The sequence below is a fragment of the Miscanthus floridulus genome, chromosome 19, assembly GCF_019320115.1.
Source record: "Miscanthus floridulus cultivar M001 chromosome 19, ASM1932011v1, whole genome shotgun sequence".
NCBI lineage: Eukaryota > Viridiplantae > Streptophyta > Magnoliopsida > Poales > Poaceae > Miscanthus > Miscanthus floridulus.
This window is the reverse complement of record NC_089598.1, coordinates 78,400,411-78,417,305: the sequence shown is the minus strand read 5'-3', so window position 1 is coordinate 78,417,305 and position 16,895 is coordinate 78,400,411. Positions and strand designations below refer to the sequence as shown.

Here is a 16,895-nt window from a genome sequence, read left to right as displayed (position 1 = left end):
TTCTGTTGGGCATGCCGAACCTATGCATGATGTCTTGTATGAATTCCACTGCCTTTTATGCACTGTATTTGACCAAAGGTTTATATTCAATCCACTTTGTAAATTTGTCGATTGCCACAAATATGTATTCGAAGCCTCCTTTTGCTTTTTTGAGTGGTCCTACTTGATCCAGCCCCCAACATGAGAACGGCCAAGCTGGTGGTATGCATATCAAATTATGAGCGGGCACATGTGATTATCTGGCAAACATTTGGCAATTCTTGCAAGTTTTGATGAGTTCTTCTGCATCTTTGAGTGCTGTTGGCCAATAGAACCCGGTTCTGAATGCTTTACTGACCAGTGTCCTAGAGGCTGCATGATTTCCACAACACCCTGAGTGGATTTCATCCAAGATTTCCTTTCCTTTATATGTTGGAACACATTTAAGCAGTACTCCAGATGATGCTGCTCTTTTGTATAGTTTGTCTCCCACTAGAATGTAGTTTTTGCCTCTTCATATAACCTAGGTTGCTTCTGCTTTGTCTTCGGGTAGTTTCTTCTCTTTGATAAAATCAATGTATGTTTGTCTCCAATCATTTTGTATGACCATGATCTGTCTTGATTGGTCTGGTTCTTCTGCTTGATCTATTTCCATTGGATCTGTTGTCTCCATCTCATTTTTTGTGTTCCCGGGTTGTTTGATAGATGGGGCTATGAGTTCTTCTACAAATATACCAGGTGGTACTTTTGCTCTATCTGATCCTAGTTTGGCTAGCACATCTGCTGCAACGTTGGAATCCCTTAGTACATGATGGATTTCGAGCCCTTGGAAAATTTTCTCCAATTTTCTGACTTCTGCACAGTATGCATCCATATTGTCTTTTGTACAATCCCAATCCTTGTTGACTTGATTGATTACTACAGCTGAATCACCGTAGACATGTAGCCTTTTAATCCCAAGTGAGCTTGCAACTCTTAGACCATCTATTAATGCTTCATATTCTGCTTCATTGTTAGTTGCCTGCCAAAGTATTTGTAGCACCTACTTTAACTGTCTTCCTTCTGGTGATATGAATAGCACTCCTGCTCTGGCTCCTCCTCACTTTAGGGAACTGTCAAAATACATTTTCCAATGATCAAGTATTAGTTCAGGTTCTTTTTGACTGATTTCTGTCCATTCAGCAATGAAGTCGGATAATGCTTGAGATTTGATTGCTGTTCTTGGTTTGAAGTCTAGGTTGAGAGCACCGAGTTCTACTGCCCATTTTGATATCCAACCTGTTGCATCTTTATTGCGTAGAATGTCTTGAAGTGGAAAATTGGTTACCACTGTAATCTTATGTTCATGGAAATAATGTCTCAGCTTTCTTGATGATATCAACACCGCATAAAGTAGTTTTTGCACGTGTGGGTATCTCACTTTTGATTTTGTTAGTACTTCACTTATGTAATAGACTGGTCTCTGTACTTTGTAAGCGTGTCTGGGTTCTTCTCTCTCAACCACAATTGCTATGCTGACAACGTTCTTGGTTGCTGTAATGTATAGCATCATGTCCTCTTTGCCTTTTGGTGGTGTCATTACTGGTGATGATGCCAGGTATTCTTTTAACTTTTGGAATGCTTCTTCTGCCTCTTCTGTCCATTCAAAATTTCCTGCCTTTTTCAATAATTTGAAAAAAGGTAGCCCTTTTTCTCCTAGTCGGGAGATGAATCTGTTGAGTGCTGCCATGCATCCTGTAAGCTTCTGTATGTCTTTAACTTTCTTTGGAGGTTTCATATCCATGATGGCTTTAACCTGCTTTGTACTTGCTTCAATTCCTCGGTTGCTGACTAGAAATCTGAGTAGTTGTCCTGATGGGATCCCAAAAACATACTTTGTGGGGTTTAGCTTCCACTGCCATGCTTTTAGATTCTTGAAAGTCTCCTCGAGGTCTTCTATCAATGATCTGGGTTCTTTTGTCTTGATTACCACATCATCAATGTATGCTTCTGTGTTCCTTCCGACTTGATTTCCCAAACAAGTTTGAATTGCTCTTTGATATGTTGCTCCTGCATTCTTTAGCCCAAAAGGCATTGATTTGTAGCAATATGCCCCAAATGGTGTAATGAACGATGTCTTGCTTTGGTCTTCTTCTCTTAGAGATATTTGATGATAGCCTGAATAGCAATCCAGAAAGGATAATAGAGCTGATCCTGCTATTGAGTCGATTATTTGATCAATCCTTGGTAGAACATATGGATCTTTTGAGCAATGTTTGTTGAGGTCTGTGTAGTCAATGCACATGTGCCATTCTTTTGAATTCTTCTTCTCAACTAGGACCGGGTTGGCAAGCCAATCTAGGTTGATTATTTCTCTGATGAATCCCGCTGCCATGAGCTTGGTGATCTCTTTTTTGATTGCTGCTTTTCTGTCTGGAGCGAATCTTCATAGTTTCTGCTTAACAGGTTTGGACCCTTTGTTCACATCAATTATGTGCTCAGCCAACTTTCTTGGGACCCCTGGCATGTCGGCCGGCTTCCAAGCGAAAATATCTTTGTTGTCCCGAAGAAAGTTGGTGAGTGTGAGTTTCTATTTGGGATCGAGATTTGCACTGATGATTGCCGTCTTCTCTGGGTCACCAGTCAACAAGTCAATAGTCTTGGTAGCGGCTTCTTTTGGTGGTGCAAAGTTGCTTGGCTTCTTAGCCGGTATTTGAATCTCATCCGGGTTCATTTCGTTGGCTAGTATTGCAATCTCCTTTCCTTCCTTTATGTCTTGTAATCTTTCAGATATTTGTACTGCTTGTACGTCGCAATCATGTGCTTTCTTTAGATCTCCTTTCAATGATAATACACCCTTTGTTGTTGGTATCTTGAGTAGTAGGTATGGATAGTGTGGCACTGCCATGTATTTTGTTAAAGCTGGTCTCCCAAGTATTGCGGGTAGCATGATCCAAAGTCTGCAACTTCAAATTTGATAAATTCCGTCCGGTATTTGTCTGGTGTGCCAAAGGTGACTGGTAGGGTTATCTATCCGAGTGGCATAGCTGCTCTGCCGGGTACTATTCCATAGAATGGTGTGCTTGTTGGTGTCATTAGTCCTTCACAATCCAGATTCATCCTTCTGAGAGTTTCTGTGAAAATTATGTTGAGCCCGGCTCCTCCGTCGATGAGTACTTTAGTTACTGCCACTCCTGCAATAGTTGGACCCAGTACCAATGGGTAGCATCCTGCGTTTGCTACACTGGTCCATTGGTCTTCTCTTGTGAAGTGGATGGGGTACTCTGACCAATCTAGATACCTTGGGGTGGCAGGTTCAGCTGCCATGATGGCTCTATGAGCTAATTTCTCTTGCCTTTTACTTCGTGTGTTAGGAACACCTGAGAATATTACTGCTAATTGGCGTTGGGGTTCTTGATAATCCCCTTTAGCTTTCTTTTCCTCCTTCTTGGATTCTTCTTGCTTTTGCTCTGAGTTGTTTTGATTCCTGTTTTCTCTCTTCATGAATTGCCACTGAAAAGTGCTGCATTCAACTAACTTGTGTCTGGTTCCTAGGTGTATGTGACATGGCATGTTCTCTATGTTTTCCGGTGCTCTTCCTTGGTAGTTGTTGCTCTGATAGTTGCTATTACTGTTGTATCCGCTGTTGTTACTATTGTTGTTATTGTTGTAGTTGCCATTGTAATCGCCATCGTTGCTGTTGTCATTATATCTTCTCTTGTTGTCTGTGGTTGCCACCATGTTGTCCTGCCTTGGCCTTTTATCTTGTTGTCTGTAATCAGGTCTCCTATTTTCTGGGTCGTCCCTAGCAAACTGATGCCGGGTTCTTTCTTCTGATGAAATCAGCTTTTCAACAACCCTCTTGAAATCTTCATTTGTTCTTGGGTTCTCATTGAAATAGTCTTTGTATTGCCAGTTTGCTAAGATTCCTTCCGCAAAGGCTTCTATTACTTCTCTGTCGGTAATGTCATGGACTTGAGCCCTAAATTCTCCGAATCTTCTATAGTATTTCCTTAGACTTTCTCCTCTCCTTTGCCTTACTCCTTTCAACTTGGCTGTGGTCATTGGATGGGTAATAATGCCTGTAAAGTTGTTGCAGAAAGCTTCTTGCAAGCCTTCCCAATATCTGATTGATCTTGGCCTCAATTTGTCAAACCATTGTAGTGGCATTGCTTCGAGGGCCATTGGGAAAAATAGAGCCTTGATGTCGTCATCTCCTCTGGCTAACTCAATAGATTGGGAATAAACTCTTAGCCATTGTCTTGGTTCTACTTTGTCATCGTACTTGGAATGATTTGCTGGTTTAAATTTGTGTGGTAGCTTCAATGTTTGTAGTCTTCCTGCGAAACAAGGGAATCTGTCGTATGGTTTTGTTCTTCCGTAGTCTAGTGATCTTGCCCTTCTGTAATAAGACCTGTCTTCTTTTAACCCGGACTCTCCGTAGTCATCTTCTTTGTCAAATCTTCTTGATATTTCCTGGTAGTGTTGGCTCAATTTTGGTTTGCCTCTTTCTTGTTGCTTGAAGTAATGTTCCTACCTTCCATTAACATCAGCACTCTCTACTGGTCCTAGCCTTTGAAAGCTTGATTTTTTGGGTGGTTGCTCTCCTTGTGGCTCCTGTGGAACTTCTTTGCCGGGTTGTTTTTCTGATCCCCCGACTTCTTTCTTCTGATCTTCCTTTGTTTTTACGTTATTCGTGAGGGTGTGCAACTCCTTTGTTAATTCTTCAATTCTTTCCCTTTTTGTATTTTTTGCAGCTTCTCTTTCCGCCTTCTTTCTGTTGTATTCCATTAGTTCCGCCTTGTACTTATTCCAGATTTGCTTCCTTTGTTTAGCCCTATTCCTTCTTCTAGCCTTCAATTTATTCTTCTTTAGTCTTGCTAGCCTTTCCTCATCATTTTCGTTGCTGTCGCTTTTCTCATCCGACGAGATGTTGCCTTCTGATTCGTCTGAAGATTTTATATCTGGTATCTATGGTGGTTCCAAAGGTTGTTCTAACTGCTCCACCATGTATACAGTGTACCTCTTCTGAGCTCTTCTTGTACGGTACTTCATCCTTCGTTTGGTTGAGCTATCAGTAGTTTCTGAGCTGGATCCGAGTTATTTTCCCTCTTGATAAGGTAGTCCTTCAATGTACGTGCTAGTCTGGGCTTTGCTTGAGGTGAAAGAACCCAGCCGATGCACCACACAGTCTTGTGGGGTAACTATCATGATCATCCCTTCTTGTGCTCCCTCCAGGAGTATTTTTCTTGCTGAGTTCATCTTGTCTTGGGTAAAGTGTTGGTAGATTGATGCCATGTTGTATAGTCCGTATGTTCCTGAGTTCTTTTTGGAGTCGTACGGGTTGTATTCCTTCATGATTGTTGTTGCGTCTCCGAGTCCAATTAGGCTTGGCTCTTTCGCTATGAAGATTGTCTTGGAGTCAGGTTGTATCCCTTTCTCAGAGTCGGTTTCGTATCCTCTTCCTTCTTCATTCCGAGTTGGATCCGAAGTTGAAAGTTTCGTCATCTTCCCGGTGAGTTCATATTCCACTTTGTCATCGAGTTCTTTTTCTTCTCGGAGATGGGTACGTAGCTTGCCGTCGCCGTCAGCTTCGCAGATCCAGGATCCAAAGACGAAGGTTGTTCCCACCGGAAAAGCCATCTTGAGGTCGAGGTCCGCCGAGCTCTCAAGAAAAAATTTGTCGAAAGCCCCTACCTGGCGCGCCAGCTGTCGATGTTTTACCACAGATAGCCTGCCACGGGGGTACCTAGGACAGTTGTTTGGGCTTCGACGAATAGTGGAACTCGGCGGTTACGCAAAGAGACTCATGATTTATACTGGTTCGAGCCCTCGACTTGGTCGAGTAATAACCTTACGTCCAGTTCGGCGTTAGCCTGTTTGTGTCGTATTGCTTTGAGTATTGGGTGTGTTCCATTGTTTACAAGGGATATCCTCACCAGCCCTTTATAGTACAGGTGCTGAGAGGAGTTGTTTGTGTTCTACTCAGATACAAGGTCAGAGTCCTAAGCTTTGCTTCGGGCGCCTTTCCTTGTATAGTCCAAATTGGAGTTTTGGTCTTGCACGTTGCTTTGCTCCGTGTTCTTCTTGGCGATTGGGCTGTGGGCCTTGTTACCAAGGTCCACTTCCCTATAGTATGGTCTATGGGGGGCCCGTAGGGTTTCCCATCGACAATTATTTGTGGCCTAAAGAATTTGTTATTCATTCTGATCATGAATCACTTAAGTATCTTTGCTTTCAACATAATCTAAATCGTAGGCATGCTAAATGGGTTGAATTTATTGAATCTTTTCCTTATATTATCAAACACAAGAAAAGGAAGGATAATGTGATTGTTGATGCTTTGTCTAGACGATATACACTGCTGTCCTAACTTGATTGTCGGATTTTTGGGCTTGAATCAGTAAAAGAACAATATGTGCTTGATCCTGATTTTAAGGACGTGTTGCTAAATTGTAGAGAGGGACGTACATGGAATAAGTTTATGATCAATGATGGGTTTTTGTTTAGAGCTAACCGCCTATGCATTCCAGTTGGCTCCGTTCGTCTTTTGTTGTTGCAGGAGGCACATGGAGGCGGATTGATGGGATATTTTGGAGCTAAGAAGACAGAGAAGGTGCTGTCCACACATTTCTTTTGGCCTAGGATGAGGCGAGATGTAGAATGGTACGTGGCTCGGTGCACGACATGTCAAAAAGCTAAGTAACGCTTGAACCCACATGGTTTGTATATGCCTCTTCCTGTTCCTTCTACTCCTTGGGCCGATATATCTATGGATTTTGTGTTGGGTTTGCCAAGGACTAAGAGGGGGAGGGATAGTATTTTTGTGGTGGTTGATCATTTTTCTAAGATGGCACATTTTATTCCTTGTCATAAGAGCGACGATGTTGTTCATATTGCTGACCTTTTCTTTCAAGAAATCGTTCGCTTACATAGTATGCCTTCTACTATGTTTCAGATCGCGATGCCAAATTCTTGAGTCATTTTTGGCGCACTTTGTGGAATAAATTGGGGACCAAGCTGCTGTTTTCTACAACATGTCATCCCTAAACTGATGGGCAAACTGAGGTGGTGAATCGAACATTGTCCACCATGTTGAGAGCAATTTTGAAGCGCAATTTGAAGATGTGAGAAGAGTGTTTGTCGAATGTGGAGTTTGCATATAACAGGGCGGAACATTCCACCACCAAGGTAAGTCCTTTTCAAGTAGTGTATGGTTTTAACCCTCGCGCTCCTATTGATCTTTTGTCTTTATCTACCACTAAGAGAACACATAGTGATGCTAGAGAGCGTGCTGAATTCATTCGTAAGTTGCACGAAACAACTAAAGCAAATATTAAAAGAATGAATGAAAAGTATAGAATTGCTAGTAGTAAAGGTAGAAAAAAAATTAAACTTGAACCGGGTGATTTGGTTTGGTTACATTTGAGAAAAGATAGATTTCCTGAGCTGCGTAAGTCTAAATTAATACCAAGAGCAGCCGGTCCTTATAAGATAATTGAGAAAATAAATGATAATGCTTACAAACTTGAGTTGCCACCCGAGTTCGGGGTTAGTCCCACCTTTAACATTGCAGAACTGAAGCCTTATTTGGGAGAAGAAGACGGGCTTGAGTCGACTCAAATTCAAGAGGGGGAGGATGATGAGGACATCACTCCTTTGGATGTACCCGCTGATCCTCCAACCGTCATGCAAGGTCCAATGACCCGGGCTCGAATGCGTCAACTCAATTTAGAGGTGAGCTCGTTCTTAATCGATCATTTTCATACTTTTGAGAATAGACTACTACCTAATGATGTTATCTTGCTTAGGAACATTGGAGAGGGTCATGAGGGACTTAGAGGACGTGGTGGAGGTGATGATGACCAGCAAGGATGTCCAACAGAAACCGGAGGCCCGATTCAACATGATTTCGAGTCTGTCTCGACCTCCAGGACTAGTCTGCCTTAAACTGGTCACCCAGGACACATACGGACTCTGTTTTCGACGATCCACATATGGTTGGAAAGATAATTTGATAAGGAAGCTAATCCAAGTGGTCTCATGTCAAAAGCCCTTCAGACTCAACGGAAATCATTGAAATAAGTCAGCATCCAGAATCTACCAGGGTGCTGCGACACCGTCTTTTGGTCCGTTGGACCGTGTATCGTGTTTGGGCCCATTACGTGGTGCATCTAGGGTAGGCGACAACCCTAAGACCTTTATAACCATATGCTACCACCGCTATTAGGTTTTGGGTTTTGTTTAGATTAATCTGTCAAGAACAGTTTCATCGTTCATCGGTTTGTGAGACCCCAACTTCGTGAGATTAATCATTCATCTACAATTTGGTTGCTTTCTTTCTTGTTCTTGCTTGTGTTCTTCGTTGTGCATGCAGGGATTAGTTTTCTTGGCGAGGTCAACCGGATCCGTGTCTTGGTTAATAACCAGAGGAGTTGTGGTGCTAAGATTGCAGGGTTCGATCTTTCGATCTGAAGCCGGATCGGTGTGTCATTCTCCGCCACAACGATAGTTACCTCTACCTGACGGAAGATCGGGATCCCCGTTCCCATTAGTACCCCTCTCATTTATATCTCTAATTAGTTTTATATATTTTCTACAATTGTTATGACAATGTTCTTTATATCATTCATGTTCCTACTTATAATGTTCATTGTTTACTTTGATTATATGCTTAGTATAGCTAGATTATCATTATATTCAAACATAATTTCGTATAGTGCTCGCTCTAGTGTACACGGGGTGAGTGGTCGACATTGTGTAAGCATGGTGCTTATACGTTGTTTACTTGCGGATGCACCCTATATCTGGGCCATGTGGTAGATCGCAGATGTGACACTCCTGTTGAGTTCTTTGTAGTCCACTCCCCGAATATAGGACAAGTATGATGCGGTTACGAAGGAAGACAAGCTCTGTTCTTAATCTTCCTTAGTAATATCCCTTATATGTAGATATGAAGTTGATCTTAGCAATGACTACTAAGTGTAATTGCACTAATCAACATATGTTTTGACTTGTAATTAAGAATGATTTAGGAATTATTCCTCTAATATTCTACTTAGTCATGCTAATGCCATAGAAAGGAGTACTCTGAGTGATCAATGATAATTATTACTTCCCATTCATATACATTTATCTCTTGACTTATCCCTATTGTGACTAGAAGTTGGTTATGGTTTATTTCTCTATCATGTGTATAAGTTATCAATATATTCCAATTGCTCGTCCTTTCTTGTGGTAAAAATATAAATAATGATACCTAGAATACTCCCGGATAAAGTGCTACAATGGTATATTATCTGTGCGCTTGCAGATTCCTTTCATTTATATATTCTTTCTAGTCACATGCAATATTAAAGTACTTCATAGTGTCATTTTAGAAGTGGCACTAGGTACTACCAACAAGTATTTCTGGCACCATCACTAGGGATGACAACTTAGTAAAAGAGATATTAAGGAATGTTAATAACATAGGGTGACTACTTAAAACAAGTGACACATTAATAAATACCAACAACTGGGTTGTTGGAAAGGGAAACATCTTTCAATTGGAGGACACTTAACATTGATAAATTTAGTGCTTAGCGGCCTACCAATGTATATGATGTCCTTTGCCTTGCCAAAAGGAGTCCAAAAGAAATTGGATTATTTCTAGTCTAGATTTTACTGGCAAGGTGATGAGCAAAAAAAGAAATATCATTTAGCTAAGTACTTCTGTGTGACTGTGCCTTTCGAAAGGGGGCTCTATATCTACATACCAACTGGAAACCTAACAGCTCAAACTTGTTAGACGAACTTTTGAAAGACTTCATAGTGTTTCCCTCCCTGCTCACCTTAGAAATGTTTTGGAAGTAATTAACTCGGGTATATGGGCAACACGACTCATGGTGAAAGTATACAACCTCTGCAGATTGTAAAACTGGTATATCAGTCGTGCTCACGTTCACGAGCAGCCTTGGACCCTTATGGAATAGATGATCACTAATGCTTAATTGTTTATGTTATTCATTATTCATGTTTACTTGATCATGTGCTTATATGGGCTTGGGATAAACTTGTTGCTACTCAATTGCATAAAATTGTGACATAAAAGCTAACCGCAATGAAACCAGTGTCTACTTTTTAAGCCTCATGAACCCCATGTTATAATTATTGAGTATGACATGTACTTACGCTTGCTTTACATTCAAATTTTTGAAAAATTCTGGATGGGAAACAGAAGGTGGAGCTAGTGGGTTTCCTGAGAAGTGTTAGGCGTATGTACCCCCAGTCAACCGTCCCTGTGGTGTTTGGAGGCTTGGCTTGAAGATTAGAATTTTTGATTCCGCTACTTTGATGTAAGCTTTGTCTCTAGTTATGTAAGTGATAATGTTATATTGTTATTCGTTATGTAATAAAGCACTGTCTTTTGATACTATTGTAATTTGTCTCTGTATGTATGATTTGACTTCCGGAGCACAAATATGGTGTACATCTGGTTTTGTTCTTAAAACTAGGTGTGACAGATTGGTATCAAAGTTGTGTTGACTGTAGGATGTATGCCTAGTTAGCACTTGCCGCTTTCTGAAGCTTATTTTGCTATTAAACTATTTTTCTACCTCCTTGGCTTATTGATTTAACTATTTCTATCCTTGTCACGTTGTCTTCCTATCTTGATAGCTTCCTTTGAGCTATTGCTTCTTATCTCCTTGAATTTTTTTTTTATTTTTTTTTTGGTTTACTAAAGTTTTCTGATCTCACCTTATTCAAATTTACGATGGCCTTTCATCATAATCCACTCCTTAGGATGTCCGCCATTGCTACAGAAGCATGTATAGTTTCGATGTTGTAATGTGTTCTCATCTTGTTTGTTGTGATGTTTCTACGTTGTCTCCATCCATGTGTTCTGAAGAAGGTCCTGAAGTTAGTTTTGAAGATGAGCAAAACTCTTATTAAGTGGGGTAGCATCCTCTACAAACCTTGTTGATCTTTATCATCCTTGTCATCTCTAATACATCTCGAATCAATAAGAGTGAAGACTTGAAGATCAACTTTATCTTTCTCTGTAGTCTATGCGAATCTCGGGACGAGATTCTAGTTAAGTGGGGTAGTTTGTCACACCCTAAAATTTTAATTTTGGGTTATGAATAAAAAACACTAAATAAAAATGAATGGTTCTAATATTTGGATAAAATTTATCAAGTTTAGTTTGATCTAGCACAAATTTAGTTATAGAAAAAATGTGAATTTTCAAACTTTTCTAAATTAATTTGATGAGCTTTTGGTTGATGTGATGTTTGCTTGTTGCTTGACTATGTATTTTGTGAGTGTGCAGAGTTTTCTTAAAACACGTTTACAAGGCAATCGATCATCAATCTCCAACTTTTCATGAATCAAATTATTCCATGTGTCCCGAGCTTGATCTTTTTATTGGAGCTTCCCAAAATCTTTCCTCTGCTCCAAATAATTTATTTGGGTTCATCATGTTCCAATCTATCTCTGAGCCTTTATATTTTGGATAAAGCTTATTTTTACTCTATTTGGAATTCTTGCTCTTGGCTTATCATCATCGACTCGTCTCTCCCTGATTTTGTGTACTCTTTCCGTAATTTGGGCTCAAACCCACCACCCGGCGGCAGCCAGCCAAAGGACGTCCTCAACATGGATCAGCTGTCCAACGTCTTGTGTCCCACTCGAACTCCACGATCGCGAGACCAGGAAGCCAAGTCCAACTCAATTTCAATCCTAAAACACACCCTGGCCGATGATCTGCTAGCCTATAAATAGTAAGCCTGGGCCATCGTTTCTTTTCTACAACCCTAAAACTAAGCCAATCAATCCTGATCCAAGCCGCCGCTCCGCTCGTCGTTATCAGCCTCCGCATGATCTCGCCCAAATCAGCAAATAAACCGGAGGAAAAGCCATCTCTGAGAGAGCTTCGCCAGGCTGCCATGGAGCCGTTCTACACGATTGCTCCTTGACATCGCCTCCTCGTCACTGGACCTCGTCATCGTCACCCACGCACGCGTGGAGTCCGGCCTCCGGCTGTCAGGTCGCTTCATCGATCTGTCCAGCTACATCCGATGGGGATCTCTAGCACGTGCTCCCATCTTCATCTCTCTCAGGTCTACGACCATCAAATTTGTCTACCCTCGTTTCAGGTTGTCCCGTCCCTGTTCCATGGCCCTGCGCTAGCTGTGCATCGTCTTGGCCACCTCGGTCGTCGCCCGCACGCGGGAGTGAGCGCCACCATGACTTTGGCCGTGGCTGCCTAAGTCACAGTATCTGCCGCCGACTTCTTGAGGACCCAGCCACTAGTTCCTCCTACTCACGACATCATGGTTCTGCTTATATATGGAACACCGGATTGGCGTCAAGTGAAGTTCATATCACCACGTAACTCATGATCTCGCCGTTGTCCGACGTAGCTAAGGCCAAGAAGCAAGGCCGTGAGGTGGTCTGTTGTTCATCTCCCTCCTGTACAGCATGCAAACATCCTACAACAAAATCAGAAGTGCATGCACATGCATCTGTATGTGTCTTCTGCCCACCTGTACTTTCAAGAGCACATTCATCATTTAGAGAACACATCTCGTCATGCAATGCAGAAGCAAACAAGGCAACCCACATGCGTGCACTTGTCCAATTCATACCCTATCTATTTTATCTCTGTTTCAGTTCGTTTGTTGCGCTGTGATCTACGGCCTAGCATGGACGCTTACCGTGCCACATGTTTATGTGATCATAATTAAATATTAATTTGATTAAATGCATGTAATTAGTTTTTCAATTTAAAAACAATGTAGGTGTTACACTTGAGCATTTTATACATAAATATTAATGTTAATGATTTACTTAGTTTAAAACACGTGTCCTATATAATTAGAGTAGATGCTCTTACATGTTTATTTATTTTTGCCAAATAAATTTTAAATTAATTAAATAATATGAGACATGTTTATATAAATAAAAATATGACTAGTTCTAACTTGATTTTGGATTAAAATATGATGTGACTAATCTGAATTAATATCATTCATATGGTTTGTATTAATTAAAATCAATCAAGCATGTAGTTGTTTCTTTTGTAATATAAATATCTTGATAGTGGTTTCTTTTTTATGATAGTTCCGTTATTGGCGTTTCTTGTGATCTCATGACCATAGCACTAGCTTTCTTTTAGAACGTTGTTTTCTCTCGTATGGTGTACTGTTCTTAGTTGCTTTATTCTATGCTTGTATGTTTGTTGGTGTGCTTGGTCGCTACGATCTGCGAGTAGAAGAGATGTCCGTGAGTTCCAGAGATCGGAAGACCAAAAGATAACTGAAGGTTCTCTAAGGACGTTCTTTTGGTTGAAAAGCATGTTTAAGGCAAGTATAGCATGAGATCATCCTTGTTGTCCTACCCATTAATCACATTTTAATCATATGCATGTGTCTACCTCGATTACCACTAAGGATTTCCTAGCATTTGTACTTGTATCTTGTCACCTATAGGTTTATGTATTGGGTAGTATGATGCTAGCGCTCAATTAAAGACCATGATCTTGTAACTTGACTAATAATATATGCAATAAACACAAAAAGATGCTTTTTAGCAACAAGGAACAAGGGGGCTAGAGCATAGTTTTTGTAATGCTCTAGATTTCTCTCCTTAAGAATTTATCTGTAAGCAAAAATCCGGGACTTACAGTGCAACCATGAGAGCTACATGGCTCTGTCTTTAGTCAAGTATGAGGACATTTTCTAGCTCGTTAGTAGTTACCCGAAAGGGCGCAAAAGGGGCATGACACGATAGATATAGCGCGACCTCTGTTCCTAAGAGTACTTCTGCGTGACTGTGCCTTTCGAAAGGGGGGCTCTATATCTGCCTGCCAATTGGAAACCTAGTGGCCCAAACTTGTTAGACGAATCTTTGAAAGACTTCATAGTGTTTTTCTGTCTGCTCACCTTGAAAGTGTTTTGGGAGTAATTAATCTGGGCATATGGGCAACACGACTCATAGTGAAAGTGTACAACCTCTGCAGAATGTAAAACTGGTATATCAGCCGTGCTCACGGTCACGAGTCGCCTTGGACCCTTATGGAATAGACGATCACTAATGTTTAATTGTTTATGCTATTCATTATTCATATTTACCTGATCATGTGTTTATATGGGCTTGTGATAAACTTGTTGTTACTCAATTACTTAAAATTGTGACATAAAAGCTAAAAGCAGTTAAACCAGTGTCTACCTTTTGAGCCTCATGAACCCCACGTTATAATTGTTGAGTACGACATGTACTTACGCTTGCTTTACATTCAAATTTTCGAAAAAATCCTAGATGGATAATAGAAGGTGGAGCTAGCGGGTTTCCTAAGAAGTGCTAGGTGTATGTACCTGTTTACAATAAAATTTGGGAGAAAGAACGCGGGAACTCAAAGCTTCCAAGATTGTGTCAATTAAGGAATCGATTGCATAAGAATCGATATCAGCTGATTCTGATGTGGCACTGAAATCGGCTCTTTTCGAATGACGTCAGCAGATAACGACAATGAGCTACGGTTGACGTCAGGAAATACATGTCGGAGTCTAAAAAAAGGAAAGATTAGGGTCCAAGTTATCTTAAGTTAGGAATGTTTTCTTTTATACCAAAGATTGTAATGAGCCGTACTTGAGTAGGATTCATGCTTAGGCTCCGGGTATAAATATTGGACCCCGGCTATTGTAAAAAGGACATCCAATCAATTAATACAAGTTACTTTTTCGGCTTTACGCCAACCCTTAGGAGTATGAGTAATGTAGATCTCGACAAGTTCTTCAACAAGCAGGGCTGCATCGGTCCGGCCGACCTCCGGCTTGTCTGTAAGTACCGTCATGGCTTATGCTTTGGTTTGTATGGCTGCATTGGTTAAGTTCGACCTCCACTGCAAGCTCTAGCATAACCTAGTTATCGATCTTTATCTAGTTCAAGTACGGCTGCATCGGTTAAGTTTGACCTCCACTGCTCGAATTAGGTTAAGATCAAGTTATCGGCTCTACCTAAGAGTGGCATCCTTTGGGTAGATTCATTAAGTTGCCGATCTTGCTGATGTTCTTATTATCATTAGTTTTCAGCAACATCAACCTGTCCGGTCGAGATTGATCTACATCGGCCTCATATCCTTTTAGTCCGCCGTTTGCTTTGTTACAATACGATGTTTCTTACTTTGAGCGACGGGTTATGCTTCATCGGTTGTTCTACTTCGATATTGATCATGCATAGTACGCGGTTAAGGCATGTCTGATCTTGAGGAGGTTTGCTGGCTAGTTAAATCTGGTATATAGTTCGCTATTATGGCTGTAACGATCCGGTCGATCCCCACTGATGGCACTTTAGATCGGAGGATGCTAGTTGGTAGATTTGTTTTCAATTCGGCGTAACCTTGACTGTTTGCTATGCCCGCATCGGCTAAATAGTCGATCGCCTATGCTTTAACGCCTATAGTGTATCTCCATAATTCCGTTAAATGTGAATAGATCTGTTTACTTTAAAGGTTTAATTTATTGTCTTTATCACGACTGTCATCGATCCGGTTGAACCCCACTGTTAGAGATAGCAGGTTAAGTCTGATGAGTTCATAAATTTGTCCATATTAAATAGTCGATTGTTCACACGCTGTAGTTCCTTTTTCCACCTGAATCGGCTATTTTAGCCAATTCGTTTGAGCTTTCACACATATAGCATGTGTTTCGAAAAGCCTGTCAATGTATAGATGATTTTATGGATTCTTTGGTTTTGGTTTGTTATTATCATCATAGTTGTCATCGATCCGGTCGAACCTCACTGTTGATGGTAACAGATTAAATTCAGAGCGTTTGTAGATCCATTTATACTAAACAGTCGATTTGTTCGCATGTTATATCCTTTCTCGTTAGATTCATCGGCTCAATGCTTTACACTGGTAACACCCACCTAGCAGATGATTTTACTTAAATATGCGTGTATTGTACTTGTCAACATAAAATCAATCACGATCCACGAGCTTTACAGTCCGTAAATAGCTGATTTCTTCGCGTATCGGTCGTTTAGTCGATTTTTTTCTGTCTGGCTGCTTCCGAAGCGGCACACTTGAAACTGTCTGACCAAAGACCGGCATGTTTCACCTTAAATTACTGATAAACTTTCTCTCCTTGTCAATTACAGGTCAAATTGACTAGCACGCCTCGGGATGAATTCGTAGGGTCGATGGGTCCTGCGATTGAAGCCAAGCGAATCTCCAGCCTTGCTCCATCAAGCAGATCCTTCCGGCTTACTATGTGCCAGGCGTATCGACACGTTTTTACGCCGACAGTACCCCAATCAACCATCCCTATGGTGTTTAGAGGCTTGGCTTGAAGATTAGAATTTATGATTCCGCTACTTTGATGTAACCTTTGTCTCTAGCTATGTAAGTGATAATGTTATATTGTTATTCGTTATATAATAAAGCACTGTCGTTTGATACTATTATAATTTGTCTCTGTATATATGATTTAACTTCCTAGGCACATATATGGTGTACATCTAGTTTTTTTCTTAAAACTGGGTGTGACACATATGGTAAACACATTGTAGCTATTTGGACTGAATAATATTGGACTCGGTTCTGAGACTGACATTGTGGACTACAGAGTGATTGCAGTTCACCTAGAATGGAATTTAATTTTCCTTGTTGAGGAGGACAGAACACTGATGGCATATGACCTGAGCCACAGAAAAGTTCATGTCCTCCCTGCCTAGGTCGTCCGCTATCCTAAAAGTACCTAAGTATTTATTTGAACTGAGCTCACTATCTGCCTTATGTTCCCTTGTTCATAGAGTCATTTAGCATAGCAAGTAAAGGTGTATATGCTGTATTTTATTGTTAGGGACATGTCTTTGTTCAGGTAGGGAGTTGTTTTGAGTCTATATATAGTCTAATTTTGACTTGATAACTAAACCAATGATATGTTGAA

At 40.7% G+C, this 16,895-nt stretch overlaps 1 long non-coding RNA gene across 1 annotated transcript; it reads left to right on the top strand.

The window, feature by feature from the left end:
- The first annotated feature begins 11,781 nt into the window (after nucleotides 1-11,781).
- Nucleotides 11,782-16,311, top strand: LOC136526765 (uncharacterized). The gene is made up of 3 exons (XR_010776577.1): nucleotides 11,782-11,989; nucleotides 12,099-12,391; nucleotides 16,105-16,311. It is a non-coding gene; the product is annotated as an uncharacterized lncRNA (long non-coding RNA).
- The last annotated feature ends 584 nt before the right edge of the window (nucleotides 16,312-16,895 follow it).